At 41.5% G+C, this 22,649-nt stretch overlaps 1 pseudogene; it reads right to left on the reverse strand.

Moving 5' to 3' along the window:
- Positions 1 to 561: 561 nt before the first annotated feature.
- Positions 562 to 3,230, reverse strand: LOC129700551 (serum amyloid P-component-like; annotated as a pseudogene).
- Positions 3,231 to 22,649: the final 19,419 nt, after the last annotated feature.

A 22,649-nucleotide genomic window follows, 5' to 3' on the forward strand; every position in this document is an offset into this window, starting at 1 on the left:
GTAACTGCTGCTGTCTCTATAAAACAACAGAGTCGTACAGCATGGAAACAGGGCCTAATGCAGTGTTTGGCCTATACCCTACAAACCTTTCCGATCCATAAACCTATCCAAGTGTCTTTCAAATTTAAATAATAATTCAATAAAACATGAACGTCTTGAAAGTACTGATTTTATATTTAATGATACATTTAGATAGATTGCACTGCGAAAATGTGAATCATTTATGGTTTCGTAAAATCACATAAGGGGACTTAAACTATCTGCCTTCATTAAAAAATAAAATGACCAGATATTGGTTAAAAAAGAGTTGAAGTCAGATAGAGATAATGCTGAGGTAGTGCGGTATATTCAATCAGAATTAATCAAGTTATTTAATTGTATATGGCAATGAAGCAAATGTTTGATCTCCCACGACTCACTATGAGATGGATAATGAAAGAATGCCAAGGGATGCCGGTTATATAACGTGTCTCGTTGCTTGATGCGTTGTCTGTCGGAGAGGCAATGGGGGATGAAATAAGGAGGCATTCACCGATGCAAATTAGCTTTTGTATGAAATACTCCCGTGGTGAATAAATATTCATGATATTCCCAAGAAGGTAATTAAAAATGATTCTAACATAATGGTGGCTTTTGAGGAATGCAGCGTGCAGGTCTGGTGAAGGGATTTGCAGAAATCCAGTAGAATAATTATCCTTGGCCATCAGAGAACGCACTAAAAGTATATATAAAGGTATTAATTTTATCAGAACATATTACTTGTTTCCTATGAGTAAAAGGAAAAAGGTAGATTTCTAAGATAAAAACTGGAAATTCTGACCAAACTAACAAATTTTTGAGGAAGGATACAAAACGTCACCTATCCATGTTCTCCAGAGATGGTGCCTGATCCTCTGAGTAAATCCAGCATTTTTGGTCTTCTTTTGAAAATCAGCAACTGCAGTTTAGTTCAGTTTCGTTTAGAGATACGGCGTGGAAGCAGACTTTTCGGCTCACAGTGTCCCCGCCGACCAGCGATCCTCACACACTAAAAGCCCTGTCTCACGGTGCGAGTTGACCCACGAGTGACCCCGAGTGAAAGACTCGTGATTGTGTACGAGACTCCAAGTTTATGATCAAGAGTTTAACCGAGTTCCCACCGGCTATGTCTAAGTTTGCCGTTTACTTCTCATTTCTGCGATGTTCCAAGTTCCTCTCCCGAGTTACCAAGTTCCTCTCCCGAGTTACTCTTGAGCCAACCGTGAATGAAGGCCTGTTTTAAGTATCAAATAGAGGAGCTGGACAGCATCTCATACAGTCAATGGAGTTCTCTCCAGTTCCCCACGGATTCACATTCACCCGGGTTGTTTCATCGTCTCTCAGGCTAAAGTGATCTTACTGCCAGCAGATCAGCTCCACACTGGGCTGTGCCATGCGTTGACTGAGATATAGGCACAGATAGTGCACTGAGTTTTAACTGGAGATCGGACACACACACACAAAGTCATTTACATCAAGATTATTTTTGTTTTGATGCTCGTTTATTGAACTGATGAAACTGCAATGTTACAGTTCAATCACAATCACTGGAAGCACAGAACACATTGTGAGCTTTCCAGACCTTGTTGTAACAAACAATGTGAAATCACAAGGGTAATACAGAGAGAAACAGTAATCATTCCAATCAGCACCATCTAAATCAAGACAGGATCAGCCTCCACGCAGGGACTTTCCCACAGTCCGTATCTGCCCATCACCACCACCCCCGTGCCCCTGACACTTTCTTGTCTACATGTGTGTGTCAGAGAGATGGCACCAAATGCCCTGGACACCGCTCTGTACTGCTGCACCTTTTAACTGGGATGCCGAACTGTTCCCGGTGGGATTTGAGGAAGGGCTCCAGCAGAATGGACGAGGAGGGAAGTCAGGTTAAAGAGGGCGGACTTGTCTGTTCTGAGCATTCCCTGGGCTTCAGTCAAGGGTCAGTGTGTGGGGCAATACCCTGGAGTTTACATCCTGCTGATCCCTGTAGACATCCACCATGGTTCCCCGCTCCTCATCCCTCTCTCAATGTGTGACGGAGAATGGCCAAGACTCTAGTGTACTGAGTTTGAAGCCATTACCCTGTCGGTGAGGGTGATGAGAAACTGGAAGGACAGTGAGTTGTCCCTTACCCCGACGTAAACTGCCCTTTATTCTGGAATCGACACCACTACTTCTGCTGATCTGGTTTGGAGAGGAAAGATTGCAAAGCAAGGTCATATTCAACAAGTCCAGTTTGAGGACATTGGGTTTTCCTCTCCACATTTTATTGGATTTTGTAGCCAGAAAAGTCAAAACATGCAATCATTATTATCTTTAATTCTTACGTACCCTCGTGATGTAAACATTGTTAATCTCCAGTCAATGATGTTCCCTCCTTTACTGAAACAGCCCTGACTGATCATCTCTGTGTCATTGGGTTGGAGAACATGATCCCACAGGTGAACATCTGTTATCTCTCCAACAAATGACTGACTGGCGTCAAAAACTGACTGAGTATTGTTCCTGATCTAGAATAAACTGACCAGACCCTTTCACAACCTGACCCTTTCCACCAACCTTCCGTACACTGTGTCTCCCATTGACCCCGACTGTTATCTCACCCCCTTGAGACTCCCAGGTCACACAGATGTGTCTCAGTATAGAATTCATGTCTGGGGTGTAAAACTCTGTTACAAAATTTCCCAAATACAGCCAGAGTTGTGTTTTAGATTCTTCCCAAATCAGCAGTACGTTGTCGGAAAAGCTCGTTGCGAAGGAGAGCAAACTGTAAGAGTGAGTCGCTTCAGAGGCTGCCCTGAAACAGACAGTAAAGGCGATCAAACTGGTGGTCAGGCGCATGCAACCTGACGAAGCTGTTGGATGTTTTGCTTGAGAATATCACTGATTTCGCATCCAATCCTGTAAAATGTGAAGAGTTAGGATTGTCATATGTCAGTTTAAAGTTGCAGCTTTACCATCTGAGATGGAGCACAAAGACGCAGCAGAAATTTGGAAAGGTCATCCCGTCACCCATTCCTTCTCTCCAGAGATGCTGCCTGTCCGCTGAGTTAAAGAGTGCCCACGGTAGACTCACGAGTCACTAAGGTAAACGCACGGGCCACTACGTTCTTACAACGAGTTTAAATGTTTCAATTTTTAACTTCAGCAGTACATTTTACTCGTGGAAAACTTTAAACATGTTTGAATTTTTCCAAGAGTTACCAAGTTTCACGGGTACCTGCCTTTAGCGCCACGAGTCGCTAAGTTGCGTCCACAAGTTCTGACGTTCCCGCTACGTTAATTGTACGTGATTACAACAAGTTAAATTTGTTTTTAATTTGTCGGGGTCACTCGTGGGTCAACTCGCACCGTGAAACAGAGGTTTAACACCATGCTTCACACACTCAAAACACTGTACAATTTTACCAAGGCAATTAAACCTACAAACATGTATGTCTTGGCAGTGTGGGAGGAAACCGGGGCTCCCAGAGAAAACTCACGCAGGTCACCGGGAGAACATACAAACTCCATTCAGACGGCATCAGTAGTCAGGTTCTAACCCGAGTCTCTAGCTCTCTACCGCTGCACCTTCATTCCTTGTTTCCAAATTCTGTTTTTGTTTTACAATTGACGGTGGGGGTTTTTGAGACAAGCATCTGTCGAAAAGACAATCCCTTGTGTTGGAAGAGATTGCGATACTTTGTGAATCTCCACCACTTCATTAATGGTTGCTTTGTAGGATTGAAGAGAATTCACTGCACAAAATATTCAATGAACAAAAGCCGGATTTCTGTCTGAGCAGGTGAATTACAACTGTCCACCAACACTTTATCATACAGCACCTACTCCCCAGAGCTTGTCATTAGCCCTGTGCATTGGGCTGTTTGAGAAGCCACTGTGGCTCATTTAGTTTTAAACATGCACCTTATTAACATTCTAGTCACATTCTTTGACTTGTGAGTTCACAATTAGTAACGGAGGGGATAGATACTGAGATTTCTGCATAGATTGCTCACCTCATTTGTGCTCTCAGAATATTTTGTTAGATGGAATTAAGTCCCTTGCTCTTCAAGAGAAGCTTAATGGGATTTTAAATAGCTTTTTAATTAAATTGTGAAGAGTATAGATCAACCCTGTCACATATGATGTAAACACACGAGGTCGACCTCGATAATCTATTATTCCAAATTTAAACATTGACAAATATCATCCTCCACCAGCTACAACAGCAGCTCAGAACATCACGACCTTTTTAATCAATCTCATGTGATGTGTCTGCGTTGAATTTCCTGTCTCCACGAAAATCTGTCCTGGTTTACTGCATCCGCCATTGATTTAATCAGCCAGATGTACTAATTGCAAAGGTCATTTGTTTTTCCTATTGACTTCTTTTAAGATCTTTGCATTTAGCCCGAGTGCAGGCAGGTCAAATTGAGGTCACAGATTAAAGCAATGTTTAGTTTCTATTGTATTACATCCCCTAGAATACCAAGTCAATACTACACATGGACGTTAAATTATTCAGCTCCAAAGCTTCATGATGTGATTGTACGTAACTGACCTACTTGTGGTGGTGTGACTTTGGACAAGGTGCTCAGTAGCTCAGGCAGTCAGATAGGAAACCAAGAGGTAGCGGAGGAGTAGAAGCAGCCTGCTACTGACCCGATCTGCTTACTGTTCTTCACCGTTCTCCAACAGAGGCACTGTTAAAGGGGCTGTCCCACTTTCCCGAGTTATTCACAAATTCTCCCAAGTTTCCCCCTTGATTCAAACTCACAGAATGTTCATAACGAGGCCGTAGATATATCGTAGCGGCTCGTAATGCCAGCCGTAGGTTCTCGGGGAATCCTCACGACTATTTTTTTTACTCGTGGACATATTTTATCAGGCTGGATAAAACGTCCCGACTTACCTGATGCCCCGAGTACCTACGACTGGCATTACGAGCTGCTGCGCTATATCCACTCCGACTCCTACGGCCTCCTACAGACCCGTTACGAACATTCGGCGTGTTTGAACCAAGGGGAAAACTCGTGACTAACTCGGGAAAGTGGGACAGACCCTTTACTATCGCTGGCAATTTGAGCTCCCTATCTGACAGCGACCAATGTTTAATGTGCCGCGCTCCTGTGAAGGCTACTTTGCTGTCAATACTGCCTGAGTGGAATGTAATCAGTCAATATGTTAGATGTAGTGATTTAAGATTTAAAATGCTTATTTTTAACTAAGTGCAATTTACAGATTGGAAGAGCTAACAGCTACAAAAAGAGGGAAATGTGTATGACCAATACTTTAGCCTAATTAGACTCAAGTGCTATCAATCAATGTTCTTGTTGGAACAGTGGCACCAAGTTGAAATTCTCCTCTTTCCCTGATGAAAACAGTCTGAGTGTTGCATTGAAAAAAGCTGAAGTAATCTGGTGCTCTGAAGCATCTACGCAGCCAGTATATTTCCCTGGGCTTTCGACGTGGTGCAGCAGGTTCACAGAAGCCTCAATCACACCTATTGTATGGGAAAGAGCCATCCAGAAACGGACATCGACAGCATTAAGAGTGAAGACACTGAAGAAAGAAAGAATCAGCTCATCAGAAGACATTGACAAAGTTCAAAAGAACAGCCGCTCTTATGTGAACAAGAAAGAAGATTCTAGAAGCATTAGACCACTCATTCCCATACTGGTGATGTCATCTCCAAGCAAACTTCCTTAAAATGCAAATGTATATATTTATATAATGGTATATGGACACACTGATCTGTTTTGTAGTAAATGCCTACTATGTTCTGTGTGCTGAAGCAAAGCAAGAATTTCATTGTCCTATCAGGGACACATGACAATAAACGCACTTGACTTGACGAGATCTTCATCCTCACCCAGAAACATTAACATGGTAAGTTTAAAAAACATTATGTTATATGTTAGTGAGGCGATTTTGAATTGCTCTATTAAGTCTTGATGAGTTGAAATTAGGCCACTTTTCACACCCAGCATTATTTTTATATGGATAATTTCTTGTTTCAGGGGAAAATGCCCCTTTTAGTATCTAAATCAGTTCTGTGTGATCCATAGCACAATTGCTGTTTGAAGGGAAAATTGGTGGAAGCACATGTTGGGATTGCAATCACAATACAACCTCTCTGACACCCACCACCGCAACAACAAAGATTTGCTGTCCCTTCCAGATGGGCAGCTTCTGAGGCTGATGAGTGAGGCCTGAATCAGTTGGAGGTGTCGTGCAAGACTACGATTGATGCAAGGCTGAAATTCAACGTTGATAATACCCAATATGTCACCCGTTCCTTCTCTCCAGAGATGCTGCCCATGTTACTGAGTTGCAGGATGTTACAGGATTCGTAGGAAGGAATGCAGATGCAGACTTATCAATGTTGAATGCTGAGTTACTCCAGCATTTTGTGTCTATCTTTTTAAACAGGCATCGCAAATATGTGTTCATTAACCATTCCTCCCCATTAACCATCACCCTTCCTGCTTCCTAAAGGTTGGATGGATTCTCATGAAATGATGCATTAATTATGAAAATCTTGATTAAATATATATATATATTTTTTAAAGATATAACAAAATTAACACATTGTGTCCCCATGATACCACATTATTTCCTGGTTTAGATGATAAAGATTTACTCTCCTAGCTGTATTATTTTAGTATAAAGGGGCTGTCCCACTTGGGCGACCTAATTGGCGAGTTTAGAAGAGCTTAGGAGAGTTTGAAAAAAAGTCATGTTGAAGACCCCCTTCCACTATGTTGAAGACTGGCTAAGACTAGCTACGACTAACTTCGGGAAAATTGAACACCGAATAGTGGAGAGTGAAGACGACCTCCTTCGACCTCCCTTTGACTATGATGAAGACTATCTACGATTACCTTCGACTACCCTCGATTACCTACGGCTAACATGCCGACCTACTACGAGTAAACCTACGAGTAGAAAAAGTATCGATTTTTTCCATGGCAACTTTTTTTTACTCGTGGGCATTTTTCAACATGTTGAAAAAATCGGCACGACCTAGCTGAGTAAGCGGAGACCACTCTTGAGCATGAAGGAGAGTTACAAAGACCTCCTACGACCTCGTGTTAACCATGCTGCGAGTATGAGTAGAGGGCAAACTCGCCAGAACCCGCGGATAAGGTCGCCCAGGTGGGACAGGCCCTTAACTTTCTAGGACCTACCAATGTCTCTTAAATTATTCTGTAAATCAGTGGCTATGTTACAACTGTAGAACTAAAGGTGACCTCTGTTGCTGCAAATATTTTCTTGTGCATGTGTGTATCAACCAGGTTGAATGTGGATGGATATATTAAGATTTTAGATACGCTTATTTATCTTTTCAAAATGTTAAAAGTCTTAATTAAGATTTGTAATATTAATTAATTTAACATTAATTTCTGTTCAGGTCACGGCTGCCAAAATGGAGAAAATAAGGTATGTGAAGCTCCTGCTAATGTTAACATCTTTGCATCAAAGTATAGAAAAAAAACCTTATGATTTGTTGATTAAATGTTATTGTTTTAATATGTAAGGAAGATGATGTAAACAAGTAAAATCTGGGTCTTCTTTACAGCAATCCAGATGACACTGTTAAGTAACATCACCTTGCCAACTCAGAAGGGTTTTAACTGGAAATGTCACCCACTCCTTCTCTCCAGAGATGCTGCCTGTCCCGCTGAGTTACTCCAGCATTTTGTGTCTATCCTCGGTGTATAACCAGCATCTGCAGTTCCTTCCTACAAATCCTATTTTACCAAGTTACAACTGAAATTTCTGACTTAAAATACATAGCCACTTATGAAATTACAATAATGAAAATTATTTAATTTCAGGCTTAAAAATATTTCCAAAAATACATTAAAATGGAGGATATTCCTTCAGTGATAAAATAAATTGGAAGAGGTGGCTGAACAAATCCTTGGAGAAAATGAACATAATGGTCCTGAACATATAAGAGCAATCAGCCATATGATGTAATTAATTTCTCAAACATGGTTTAAAAGATCCAATAATTGAATTTAATATGAATATACAGTGGATTATTTTAAGAAATTGAATAATTTCTAGTTAGAAGTGTTATCTGTAGGAAGGAACTGCAGATGCTGATTTAAACTGAATATAACACAAAAAGCTGCAGCAACTCAGTGGGTCAGACAGCATCTCTGGGGAATAGGGATAAGTGACGTTTCCAGTCGAGACAGTCTGAAGAAGGGTCTTGTCCCGAAACATCACCTATTCCTTTTCTCCAGAGATGCTGTCTGACCCGCTGAGTTACTCCAGCTTTTTTGCGTCACTCTTAGAAATGTTATCAAGCAAGCTGAATTGGGTAAGATGATCTCATTTGATGGAATGTAGCGCGAAAATCTATGAATGCAGAGCAAATAAAGAAGATCTTTTAAAAGTATATAATCACTCTGGCAATTGTACATGCTCCTGCGTAATGTAGATGGGATCATAGCATCCTGCAACATGGATGCTATGATCTTTGGCACAATTCATCCATGCCAGCCAAAATCTGCAGCATGAGATGCTACCTGACCCGTCAAGTTACTCCAGCACTTTGTGTCTTTTTTAATCTGTATTATTCACACATTATGCTAAATTTCTATATTTTAAGGAACTTTGTATAGCAATGTTACAAAATTTTGAGATTTAAAAAATCAAGTCTGCAATTGATCCCATCAGATAAAGCATAACAATAAGTTTAATTTGACACCTAATTCACTTTCATATCTCAAGTATTAAAAAAGTTATGACCATTTTCATACTCGGAAATTAGCATCTTGTTCCCTATTGATTTTCAATGGGCATTACAAAAAAGCTGTGATCTTGGATAGTCAAAAGCACATTTCTTAAGGAAAGATTAACATTTTTAAATAGCCTAAGTGTCCAAAGATTATTCACAAATAATTCACAATATAACATGATTTTTATATCTAATTTACATTAATTTATAGGCCAAATGGAAGGAATTTAGTGTTCAATTGCTGTAAATAAATGCCCATTTAAATCGGTTTTCTAGTGGGTTTCTGTGAACGCGCAGGTTTAGAATGTTGACAGCGCGCTAGATTAGTGCCCTCAAGTGCCGAGAAAAATACTGCGGGATATAAAAAGCCCAAAATGAGCTATTCGTTATAGATAATTATAATTATAGGGTTATATACATGCCCCATTTAATGTAAAAATAAGGTACATACCTTTAATTGTTTGCTTTATAAAACCCTGGGGCTGCGAAAGCTTGCGAATTGAACGAGAGTTTTTAAATTTATTAAATCTACTATTCGAGGCCTATAAAACTAATAATAGCTTTTGGGACCGGGTCTTGCAGCGATTCTCCGTTAATGATTTACTAGGCTGAACATCTGCGATTGGAACAGCCTAGTAAAAATCGGGTTTTAAACCCGCCCCCTCCAAACAGCTCCAAAATCACACACAAGGGGTGGGGCAGATGCTCAGCCACGATTCAGGTAGGTTTTGTAACATACCTACTTTGTAAGACAAGCTTGGCTCAGCAGATAATTAAGTTACCAGTTGCTTCTATAAAAATTGTCTTTCAATGCAATTTCTTAATAATCACTTTTCAAAATTTGAGCAGTCATTTATTTTGGGTTACTGTATTTTGGGGAAGAATGCAATGAATTTGATTATATAACTTAAATCACATGGGTTTTTTTTTCAAGATTCGTGCAACATTACATCATCACAATTAAAATATTTCTGTATCAGACGATTAATATACCAGGTGAAGTTAATACATGAGAATCAAACACATTCAGCTGGTGTTCCTTTGCTGTTTTGACGGAAGCATTAACCAGTTTAAAATAAATGACTGTTTTGCGTTACATTTTTCATTAAAGAATAAAAATGTCAAAATAAAGGGAAGATGAGATGGTGCATAAATTCCAACATGTGTAGAATGGACAATAGAAAATGGTTGTGGTGCCCTTTAAATTTATTGGCCCAGTCTGTGGACATCTCTATAAGGCTTCCTCGCAACAATATCCTGGTGTAATCATGGGGATATGGATATTGATTTCTCTAACTTCAAGTAATCGTTGCTTCCCCTCTCTCTCCATCCCTCGACCATCCAAGTTGTATTAGTTTTAAAGTCGTCTTATGGAGTCTCATTGTCTGTAACTAGTTTTTGCCTAGACCACAGCTAACAATGGCTTGTTTCCTTTATCGTCATTACTTTTTTGCATATCTTTTATTAGCTTGTTCTATGTCTCTCTATATCACCATCTATATCTCTTATTCCCCTTTCCCCTGACTCAGTCTGAAGAAAGGTCTCCTATTGATTTTCTCCAGGGATACTGAGTCACTACAGCTTTTTGTGTCTATCTTTGAGATACAAGACACCACAGATGCTGGAATCTTGACCAAATAAAACTAGGCATTGAATGAACTCAACAGACCAGACAGCGTCTGTGGTGGGGAATGGACAGATTATGTTTTGGGTTGGGCCCTTTCTTCAATTCCTCCAGTACTCCGTTTTGGCTCCATGTGCAGTCATGTTTAACTCCTTCATTACTAACTTTTCTTCCTCCTTAAAGGGCCTGTCCCACGGTACGAGGTAATTCAAGAGTTCTCCTGAGTTTTCCCCTAATTCGGGCTCTGACAATGTCCGTAGCGGGTCCGTAGGAGTTCGTGGATGTCTCGTAGCGGCTCGTAATGCTAACGGTAGGTAATCGGGAAATCCGGTAAACTCGTGACATTTTTTTCATCCCTGCAAAAAATGTCCACGAGTAAAAAAATACTCGTGATAAAAAAAATGTTACTTTTTATTCGTTCGATCCGCTACGAGACATCCACGAACTCCTACGGACCCGCTACGGACATTCTCCGAGTTCGAATCAGGGAAAAACTCGGGAGAACTCTTGAATTACCTCGTACAGTGGGAAGAATTGGGGATGTTTTCTGATAATGGTACAATGTTTCATTCCATTTGTACTCGTTAAAAATGAAGCAGTCCTTCTTAACGAGTTGGTCTCCATTTATTGATTTCTTGGAAGCATATGGTGCAACAAAATCGTAAAAAACAATTGTTTCAGGACTGGGTGAAAGATGGTCAAGAATATAAATACTCATCCCCTATCTCCTATTTACTACTCTCTCTCTCTCTCTCTCTTTCTTTTTTTTACTTCTTCTTCTCATCTACTCTTCTTTTCTTTTTCTTTCTCACACACTATACATCACATGTTTTTCTATTCTCTTTCTCTCTCTCATTTTTTTTTTTTTTTTTTTTTATAAATAAATAAAGCTGTACATAGAATGTAACATGCAAACATATATTTGGCACCTGAAAAAAGGTACCACAGTATTGTACTTCTAATAAATAAAAATATTAAAAAAAAAAAAAAAAAAAAAAAAGAAATGAAGCAGTTCGAAGCTGCATGTTGCAAGACTAGACCAGCTTCGGACACGGGCAGGTAAATAGCAGGTAACATTTGTGCCATGAAGGTACCTGGCCAGGACCATCTCAAACAAAGACAGTACACTTGACACTTCTCCCCACCACTATCATCAAAATTCTGTAGGTCACCTCAGGCCCTAGTGAAGTCAGGAATCACAAAAAAAAACACACGTATACTCCTTTATTTTATATAACAAATATCAACATCCATATAAATCAGCTCAGCTCCCAGATTAGAAAATACAACTATTTTCTGGTTTGGGCAAATGAGGCTGACCATTTGATACATCGGCTGCTTTGTATCCTGGAAGATAGCAATTTATGAATATATGCCTCAAAATTCAGCCGGCACATTTCAGCCAATTCTCCCTGCTGGGTTAGCTCCTCCAAATATTCATTTCTATATCAAATCCTGCACAAAATAGTACAGTGTCGAGTCGCTAGGAAATTGGACTTCAGCCTTTAGAAGCTAGGTCAGGCTGAGAATTGCAGGGCAAGTGAGCTGCAGGGACTGGTTTACCGAGATGCTCAATGGGTAACATGCTGGATAGGCAAATGCAATTTCATCTCAAAGTGATATTCTTGAATACTGAGAAGAGGTGGCAGAGGCAGCTCAGGACTGAAAATCCAATTGAAGACTTAGCAGCTCTTTACACTATTTACAGTAATGTCAGAAAAGGTTTAATATTGATGCACGTTTTTTCCTAATACAGACGCTCCCTGACTTAAGCAATAGGCGACCTGCGTAAACTCACACTTACGTAAACGATTCTGTACCCCGACCCTGGTGCAATCAAGGCACTTTGTAATTCCCACACCAAGTTGACATCAGAAACAAGCTGGCAATGGCGGTGTGCTTACCCAGAAGGCCGTGTGCTGCAGGAAGTGCCCTGGATGCAGCCGCTGAGCCGGGTAATGCACTCGGTGAGTTATTTCAGGCAGGGGATTGGGTTGGTCATTCAGACTTGCGTAAAATCTGACTTGTGAAAGGGATCACGGAATGTAACTGTTGCATTGGTTGGGGAGTGCCTATATTGGAAGCTTAACAGATGGATCACATCTGGCCGGATATATCATAGTGCCCAGAGCAGGCTAGAATGGATCTTAGTACATTCAGTCTGAAGATGGGTCTCGTCCCAAAACATCACCTATCCATTCCCTCCACAGATGCTGTCTGACCCGCTGAGTTACTCCAGCACTTTGTGTTGTGCTCAATATTCCAACACCTGCAGTTCCTTGTGTCTCCAGTGTTGGTCTTGCCTGTAAATGATTTAAAGAAACTACTCTGCAATGCGGGATATTTCTACGTCATCACTTGCATGGCATCACTTCGATTGACTGAATTTTGATATAAAAGGTTAATCTTTTCGGGGAATTTTTTGGTGTTGAAACTTTCAAAAAAGTTTAAACTCAATTCAATGAAAATACTGCTTGATGTTTACGTGAAGCAGTGCCAAGGATTAATCTTTTTCAATCTCAAGTACAGGTACTGAAAACATCAGAAATGTCACAAATTTTAAAACTGTAACCTTAAATGTTAATATTCCCACAAAAGACAGAAAAAGACTACTTTTAAACTGTGATCTCTGTGGACATTAAAATTAATTCTTACAACATCTCATTGCTTCAAGGAAATTCATTGCTTCAAGTATTGTCATTGAATGAACAAAAACTTTCAGTATAGTAACATTTCTCACTAAAGATTCTAACTTAAACGTTAAAGTTCTGTCAGTTGAAGTGATGCAATATAGTGAAAAGGTAGAATTAACCTGCAATGCAGCAATTGAGTTTTACATAATATAAGATGAACTAGTCTTATAGAAACGTACAAAATTCTTAAGGGGTTGGACAGGCTAGATGCAGGAAGATTGTTCCCGATGTTGGGGAAGTCCTGGACAAGGGGTCACAGCTTAAGGATAAAGGGGAAATCCTTTAAGACCGAGATGAGAAAAACATTTTTCACACAGAGAATGGTGAATCTCTGGAACTCTCTGCCACAGAGGGTAGTTGAGGCCAGTTCATTGGCTATATTTAAGAGGGAGTTAGATGTGGCCCTTGTGGCTAAAGGGATCAGGGGGTATGGAGAGATTCAGATTCAGATTCAGGATTCTGATTTTAATTGTCATTGTCAGTGTACAGTACAGAGACAACAAAATGCATTAGAGAAGGCAGGTACGGGAACTGAGTTGGATGATCAGCCATGATCTTATTGAATGGCGGTGCAAGCTCGAAGGGCCGAATGGCCTCTACTCCTGCACCTATTTTCTATGTATCTATGTAAGTCTCTGGCAATGTGTAGACACAAGGTGCTGCAGAAAAAAACACAAAGGGGTGGAGCATCTCAGCAGGTCAGGCAGCATCCCTGGAGAACATGGATAGATGAGGATAGACTGATGGTAGGGGGGTGGGTGAGAGAAAGCTAGATGAGAGGACGGGCAGGACAAAACCTGGCAGATAATCGGTGAACAAAGGCGAGGATTCTGATAGATTCAGGTAGATGGTTGGACAAGGGCAAAAATTTAAAAAAACTGACGGTGCAAACAAAAGGATTGACGGAGTGTGAATTGTGAAGCCAGGTGACTTGCAGATGCTAGAATCTTGCATAAAAACCTCAGTGGATCAGACAGCATCTGCGGATGGGATGGATGGGTGACGTTTTGGGCGGGGACCTTTCTTCAGACTGATTGCAGTGGGGGGAGAAAGCTGGAAAAGGAGTGGGACTGGGTCTAAGCCTCACAAATGATAGGTGAAGAGAGTTTGCTTGGTAGATGGCGGACAAATGCCAGAGATGATAAGAAGATAAGAATGTCAGATGAGGAGAGAAGAGTGGATTGTAACAACAGAGGGAAGGACATAGGTGGAAGGGGAGAGGGAGGGCGGGAATGCACAGGAAAGAGAAAGTGGAGAGGGGCGGGGGGGGGGGGGGGGGGGGGGGGGGGGGTGTAAGCTACCCAAGGGGAATATAAGGTGCTGTTTCTCCAGTTTGCATGTGGCTTCTTTCTGGCAATGGAGGAGGCCCAGGACAGGAAGGTCGGTATGAGAAGGGGAATTATCTCAGCGAGAAGCATTTGCTCTCGCTGAGATAAAGGAGGGCTTCTCCAGAGTGGCAAATGCAGCAGATGACAGTAGAGGAGACGCATATGTACCTCTGTCTCCGCTGGAAGGACTACTGCAGCCCCTGGATGAGGGTGAGGTAGGGAAAGGTTTTCACCTCCTGCAGTTGTTGGGGAAAGTATGTGGAGGGGGGACGGTTTGGGTGGGAAGGGATGAGTGTAGCAAGGAGTTGTGGAAGGAATGGTCTCCATGGAAAGGGGTGGGGATGGGAGGATGTGGGGTAATTGGATTCTGATGGGGCCAGTAATTGCATCTTCCATCCCTAATTTCTCTTGAAGATGATAGTGAGCTGCCTTCTTGACATTACAGATATTGTGGTGAAGATACTGCCATAGTATAGCATTTCAGAAGCTCCAAAGACTAGGGGTATTTCTAAGCTGGGAATATGCATGGGATCAAGAGGAACCAACATGTATGGTGTTTCTATGCACTTGCCACCCTAGTATTTATGGTGGAGGTTATCATTAAGGTAACAGTTGATTTAACCACTACTAGTAATGTTGGTGCATATCATAGATGGCACATTGTTGCTGTGGAACACAGATAGAGGAAGGAATAAACAAACATGTCTAGCTGGTTGAAATTTGTTGAATAGACAATAGACAATAGGTGCAGGTGTATGCCATTCGGCCCTTCGAGCCAGCACCGCCATTCAATATGATCATGGCTGATCATCCCCAATCAGTACCCCGTTCCTGCCTTCTCCCCATATCCCCTTGACTCCGCTATTTTTAAGAGCCCTAACTAGCTCTCTCTTGAAAGTATCCAGAGAACCTGCCTCCATCGCCCTCTGAGGCAGAGAATTCCACAGACTCACAACTCTCTGTGTGAAAAAGTGTTTCCTCATCTCCGTTCTAAATGGCTTACTCCTTATTCTTAAACTGTGGCCCCTGGTTCTGGACTCCCCCAACATCGGGAACATGTTTCCTGCCTCTAGCATGTCCAAGCCCTTAACAATCTTATATGTTTCAATGAGATAACCTCTCATCCTTCTAAACTCCAGAGTGTACAAGCCCAGCTGCTCCATTCTCTCAGCATCCAGGAAATTAACCTTGTAAACCTACGCTGTACTCCCTCAATAGCAAGAATGTATTTCCGCAAATTAGGGGACCAAAACTGCACACAATGCTCCAGGTGTGGTCTCACTAGGGCCTTATACAACTGCAGAAGGACCTCTATGCTCCTATATTCGATTCCGCTTGTTATGCAGGCCAACATGCCATTCGCGTTCTTCACTGCCTGCTGTACCTGCATGCTTACTTTCATTGACTGATGAACTGTTGAAGCTGCTTTCATTCAGCTGGAGTGTCCAATTACCATGTTAATATGGCTGAGGATAGCTTGAAGGAGTCAGGAGGTGAATCAGTCATCATAGGATACCCAGCCTTGGACTTGCTCTTGTGTTTGTAGTATGAGTGTGTCTGGGTTATAATGACCTTTGGTTGAGGGAGGAGGGAGGGAGCACAAAGAGCTTGCTGATGGTAAAGGTAGGCTTCATAAGATCCAAGGATACGTGGTTGAACTCTCTTGTTGGAGATGATTGTTGCCTGAAGCACAAATATTACTACTCACCTATCATCAGTCCAAGCCTGAACATTAGATCTTGCAGCATGTGGTTTTGGCTCCTTTGCCCTCTCAGGAGTTGGGAGTGAAATGATACACTTTGCAATTATCCCAATTTCCTTGAAACATCTCCAATTCGAAACCTAGTAGTGGCAGAAGTTTTATTATTGAAGGAGCTGAAGTCTCCAGAGGGTTGGGTCACCAGAGGGTTCAGTTCAGGTTTCCCAAGTGGGACAGGGGCATCGAGGGAGCATGCAGCTATGTCCTTGGGCTGAGGTGAGTGATAAGCAAAAAACAGTTTCCTTTGAGTGAGTTATGAGTGGAGAACTGTCCCCTCAATTCCAACCTGAGCCACAGAACTTGAAAGGTTTGAGTTGGAAAAACACCTAGATAGGAAATTAAGAAACAAATAATTATTTTGGCAAATTAGAAAACAGAAATCTTGAGGACATGTACCCCTTAAAATAATGGAAGGATTAAAATTCTGCATGACTGAATTTAAATTCCACGATGAGCACACATGGAGATCATGATAAATCCACATTTGTTATTACTTTTTCAGTAAAGGTTGCCAGCAGCCATTTCAGGGATTCGCTATTACGACCAAGATAAATGCCATTAACGGGGAATTAATTTAAGCTTATCACCATTTTCACACATAAAACAATATCCACTGAGACAGCTTTTCAGAAAAGTCAATTGGTTATTACTTCCTGTGCTCATGTAGACACTTGTAATAGGGAAACAAATGGAAATGTTCACTCAAGGGTTTCTAAATCACTCTCCTTTGCTCACTCTTTGAAGATTGGTGTCATTTAACATTTTACAGAATTGTTTTTCTTGTTCAATATTTTCCTACAAGCAAACTTCTTCCTGACCTTCCAGAAACTCATGCTTGCATCTTGCAAGTTTATCCTCCAGAGGTAATGGAGGAGGAATGGGATGGACACAAAGCGCTGGGGTAACTCAGTGGGCCAGACAGCATCTTTTTCTTGACATTTTCTTTTTTATTAAAGCACGGAGCTAGTATTAATTTTTTTTTTAAGGTTACGGAAGTCTTTAGATGGTTAGCCACGCTTATGTGGCTATCACTAACTACACTGATTGTAGATGTCGTTTTTTTTTCTTTTCTTTGCACTATTCTAACCATCTATTTTTCCACTTTTTTTTACTCTTCATTTAATTACAACTTTAATATTAAATTCAATTATAAGTTTTTTTTAAGGAGATATGTTCGGGATGAAGACTTATTAAATCTAAAATTCATCTATCCTGTGTTCGGGTCTAATGTCGGGTTTAGTGTGCTGAACCATCTGCTCCTTTATAGACCACTCTACCCATAAGATGCAAGATGTTAATATGAACATTGGGGGTGAAGGAATTACATTCTGCAGTTGGAATGTCAAGGGTATTAATGAACCAATCAAGAGAGGTAAAGTATTAGCACATTTAAAATCACTCAAAGCTGATATAATGTTTCTTCAAGAAACTCACCTTAAAAATGAAGAGCAACATAGATTGAAGGCAAAATGGATTGCCAAAACGTATCACTCCTCATTCTCTCATAAGTCTAGAGGGGTTGCAATTCTAATCCGTAAGGGTATACCTTTTAAACATATATAAACCATTGCGGATATCGATGGTAGATGAATTATATTCTTAAAAAAGTGATCCTTCTTAACGTTTATGGACCAAATTTTGACAGCCCTTTGTTTTTCAAGAAAACACTTAATACTATTCCGGAACTTACGCAACATAATTTGATAATTGGTGGAGACTTAAATTGTACATTAGATTCTTATCTAGATAGATCATCAAGACAAAGGAAAATAAAATCCAAGGCAAGTGAATTACTAAATTCATACATTAATACTACTAATATCAAAGATGTCTGGAGAATCGAAAACCTATCTGGACAAGAATATTCATTTTACTCACAGGTACATAAAACCTATTCAAGAAAAGACTACTTCTTAGTAGACTCTAAACTTATCCCACTTACTTATATTCGAAATATCATAATATTATAATTTCGGATTTTGCACCTTTAACATTCATGATTAAACTAAAAGCAGACACAATGGAGACTTAACCCTCAAATTTTAAATGATAAAGCAAGTCAAGTCAAGTCAAGTTTATTCGTCACATACACATACGAGATGTGCAGTGAAATGAAAGTGGCAATGCCACGAAAGCATTCCACAAATATCTTATTACACAGATTAATATACTCTAAACCTATCCTATCCATATACCATATCCAAATGTTTATCAAATACTGTGATAGAACCTGCCTCGACTACATCTTCTGCCAGCTCGTTCCATATACCTACCACTTTGTGTAAAAACAAAGCTACAGAAATGCATTAATTAAATCCGAGTTTATATCAACAATTTTCTATACAAAAATATTGTCTCTTCACTCCAACTAACATAGAATTTCTACTGAATTAAATTCTACCTTTCCCGATCATTACAAAAACCATCTTTTAAACCCACTGAAATGTTAAGATTTATTGTTCTTCTTTCAATAGCTCAAAAGAGTGAGCCATATTGCAGATGCAGTCTTACATAATAAACAATCAAACTTTGCAGAGAGATTGATAATTGCCACCTGCCTACAGTAGAAAGTAATAGCTGCAGCCATGCAACCCTGTTTTAATTAGCAAATCAGGCTAGGAACAGCATTGTGCATATTAACACAAGAGGTGCCTACTTGGAGAGTTAAAATGCATGTTACTTCTCAAGCAGGTAGCTCGCCATCTACTCTCCAGCAATTAGGAATGTGTGATAAATGCTGGCCTTCCTCTGATTAAATGTGTTAAAAACAAATGTAGATTAGTTGTGATAAAACGTATCAGAAGACTTATCTAGATCCATTTCATGTAATCTTTTTACCAATTAGCACCGCCATCGGGTAAAGATATGATCTGCCAGTTTCTGTTAAGAAGCCAGCCAAACACAAGGGTGGTTATCTAGGGTGGTTATCTCTGGATTGCTTCCAGTACCTCGTGCTAGTGAGGGTAGGAACAGGGAGATATGGGATCTGAATGTGTGGCTGAGGGGCTGGTGCAGGGAGCAAGGATTTAGATTTATAGACCACTGGGATCCCTTCTGGGGTAGGGGTGACCTGTACAAAAGGGACGGGTTACACCTTAACTGGAGGGGGACCAACGTTCGGGCAGGCAGGTTTGCTAGGGCTACACTTGTGGGTTTAAACTAAATAGCGAGGGGGGGGGGAGGGATTGACAAACTGGGAGTATAAAGATGGAGTTGAAGGGGAAGTGAGTACAGGAAAAGTTACAAAAGACTCCCGAATTAATCGGAAGGAAAGTTCGAGAAGGGATAAGAGAGTAAGGTCAGGGCCAATTGGGAGCGGTGTGAGGGATGATCTATGGAGGTCAAAGTGTTGTAATGAATGCGGGAAGTATAAGAAATAAAGTGGACAAAATGAAATGAAATTCAGTCCCTTGCAAAGGGTGACATTGAAACAGGAGATGTGAAGTCAGTATGGATAAAACTAATGAATTGTAAGGTTAAAAAGACCCTAATGGGACTAGTCTACAGGCCCCCAAACAGTAGCCTGGACATAGGGCGCAAGTTGAATTGGGAGTTAAAATTGGCATGTAGTAAAAGTAATGCTGTGGTTGTTATGGGAGATTTCAACATGCAGGTAGACTGGGAAAATCAGGTTGGTACTGGACACCAAGAAAGGGACTTTGTAGAGTGCCTCCATGATGGATTCTTTGAACAGCTTGTATTGGAGCCTACCAGGGAGAAGGCAATTCTGGATTTAGGTTACGTAATGAACTGGATTTGATAAAGGAACTTGAGGTTCAGGAGCCATTAGGAGGTAGTCACCTTAATATGGTCGGGTTTAATCTACAATTGGAGAGGGAGAAGGGTAAATCGGAGGGGTCAGTGTTACAGTTGAATAAAGGTGACTATGGGGCCATGAGGGAGGAGCTGGCCAAAGTTGACTGGAAAGATACTCTAGCAGGGATGACACTGAAACAACAATAGCAGGTATTTCTGGGAATAATACAGAAGGTGCAGGATCAGTTCATCCCAAAGAGGAAGAAAGATTCCAAGGGGCGACCGTGGCTGACAAGGGACGTCAGGGACAGTATAAAAATAAAAGAGAAGAATTACAACGTAGCAAAGATGAGCGGGGAGCAAGAGGATTGGGTAATGTTTAAAGAGCAACAGAAGATAACTAAAAAGACAATACGGGGAGAAAAGATGAGGTACGAAGGTAAGCTAGCCAAGAATATAAAGGAGGATCGTAAAAGCTTCTTTAGGTATGTGAAGAGGAAAAAATTAGTTAAGACCAAAGTTGGACCCTTGAAGACTGAAAAAGGCGAATTTATTATAGGGAACAAGGAAATGGCAGCTGAGTTGAACGGGTACTTTGGATCCGTCTTCACTAAGGAGGACACAAACAATCTTCTGGGTGCACTAGTGGCCAGAGGAGGAACTGAGGGAAATCCACATTAGACAGGAAATGGTGTTGTGTAGACTGATGGGACTGAAGGCTGATAAATCCCCAGGGCCTGATGGTCTGCATCCCAGGGTACTTAAGGAAGTGGCTCTAGAAATTGTGGACGCATTGGTGATTATTTTCCAATGTTCTATAGATTCAGGATCAGTTCCTGTGGATTGGAGGGTAGCTAATGTTATCCTACTTTTAAAGAAAGGCAGGAGAGAGAAAACATGGAATTATAGACCAGTTAGCCTGACATCGGTGGCGGGGAAGATGCTGGAGTCAATGATAAAAGATGAAATAGCAGCACATTTGGATAGCAGTAACAGGATCAGTCTGAGTCAGCATGGATTTACCAAGGGGAAATCATGGTTAACTAATCTTCTGGAATTTTTTGAGGATGTAACTAGGAAAATGGACAAGGGAGAGCCAGTGGATGTAGTGTACCTCGATTTTCAGAAAACATTTGATCAGGTCCCACATAGAAGATTAGTGGGCAAAATTAGGGCACATGGTATTGGGGGTAGAGTGCTGACATGGATAGAAAATTGGTTGGTAGACAGGAAACAAAGAGTAGGGATTAATGGGTCCCTTTCAGAATGGCAGGCAGTGACTAGTGGGGTACCGCAAGGCTCGGTGTTGGGACCGCAGCTATTTACAATATACATCAATAATTTAAATGAAGGGATTCAAAGTAACATTAGCAAATTTGCAGATGGCACAAAGCTGGTTGGCAGTGTGAACTGTGAGGAGGATACTATGAGAATGCAGGGTGACTTGGACAGGTTGGGTGAGTGGGCAGATGCATGGCAGATGCAGTTTAATGTGGATAAATGTGAGGTTATGTACTTTGGTAGCAAAAACAGGAAGGCAGATTATTATCTAAATGGTGTCATGTTGGGAAAAGGGGAAGTACAACGGGATCTGGGGGTCCTTGTTCATCAGTCTATGAAAGTAAGCATGCAGGTACAGCAGGCAGTGAAGAAAGCAAATGGCATGTTGGCCTTTATAACATGAGGAGTTGAGTATAGGAGCAAAGGGGTCCTTCTGCAGTTGTACAGGGGCCCTAGTGAGACCACACTGGAGTATTGTGTGCAGTTTTGGTCCCCTAATTTGAGGAAGGACATTCTTGCTATTGAGGGAGTGCAGCGTAGGTTTACAAGGTTAATTTTTGGGATTGCGGGACTGTCATATGCTGAGAGAATGGAGCGGCTGGGCATGTACACTCTGGAGTTTAGAAGAATGAGATGGTATCTCATTGAAACATATAAGATTATCAAAGGTTTGGACACGTTAGAGGCAGGAAGCATGTTCCCAATGTTGGGGGAGTCCAGAACCAGGGGCCACTGTTTGAGAATAAGGGCTAAGCCATTTACAACAGAGATGAGGAAACACTTTTTCACACATTGTGTGTCTGTGGAATTCTCTGCCGCAGAGGGCGGTGGAGGCAGGTTCTCTGGATACTTTCAAGAGAGAGCTAGATAGGGCTCTTAAAGACGGAGCGGGAGGAGCGGTGGTAGCGCGCTGCTGCGACACGACCCTCGGAGATTCAGAGGCTTACCGCAGGTCTGGTGGACAGTGACACTGGGAGCCCGCGGGTCCCTGCTGGGAGACCGCTTTTCGGGGCTTCCGCAACGGCGACTTCTCCCGCCCGAGTAGCGGGGTCGAGGATGACCTGGAGCGGGGCCTGACATCATCGCCCGGCGTGGCTTCAACGGCTGCGGGACTTTGCCAGCGCACGCCCGGGGGCTCCAACAACAAGACCCGGAGTGCGGCCTTGCATCACCCGGCGCGGCGTTAATGGCCGCGGGACAATTGTTATCGCCAGCCGGGGGCTCTGACTTCTGACTTTGACTCTGAGATCGGGGGGGAGAGGGAAGTGCAGGGGAGAGATACGTTTTTTTTTGCCTTCAATCACAGCGAGGTGGAGATGCGCTGTGATGGATGTCTGTGTAAATTGTGTTGTGTCTTGGGTCTTTTTTTTCTTGTATGTATGACTGCAGAAACAACATTTCACTTGAGCCTCTATGAGGTTCAAGTGACAAATAAATTATATTGGATTGT

Source organism: Leucoraja erinacea, chromosome 9 (genome assembly GCF_028641065.1).
Source record: "Leucoraja erinacea ecotype New England chromosome 9, Leri_hhj_1, whole genome shotgun sequence".
Classification (NCBI taxonomy): domain Eukaryota; kingdom Metazoa; phylum Chordata; class Chondrichthyes; order Rajiformes; family Rajidae; genus Leucoraja; species Leucoraja erinaceus.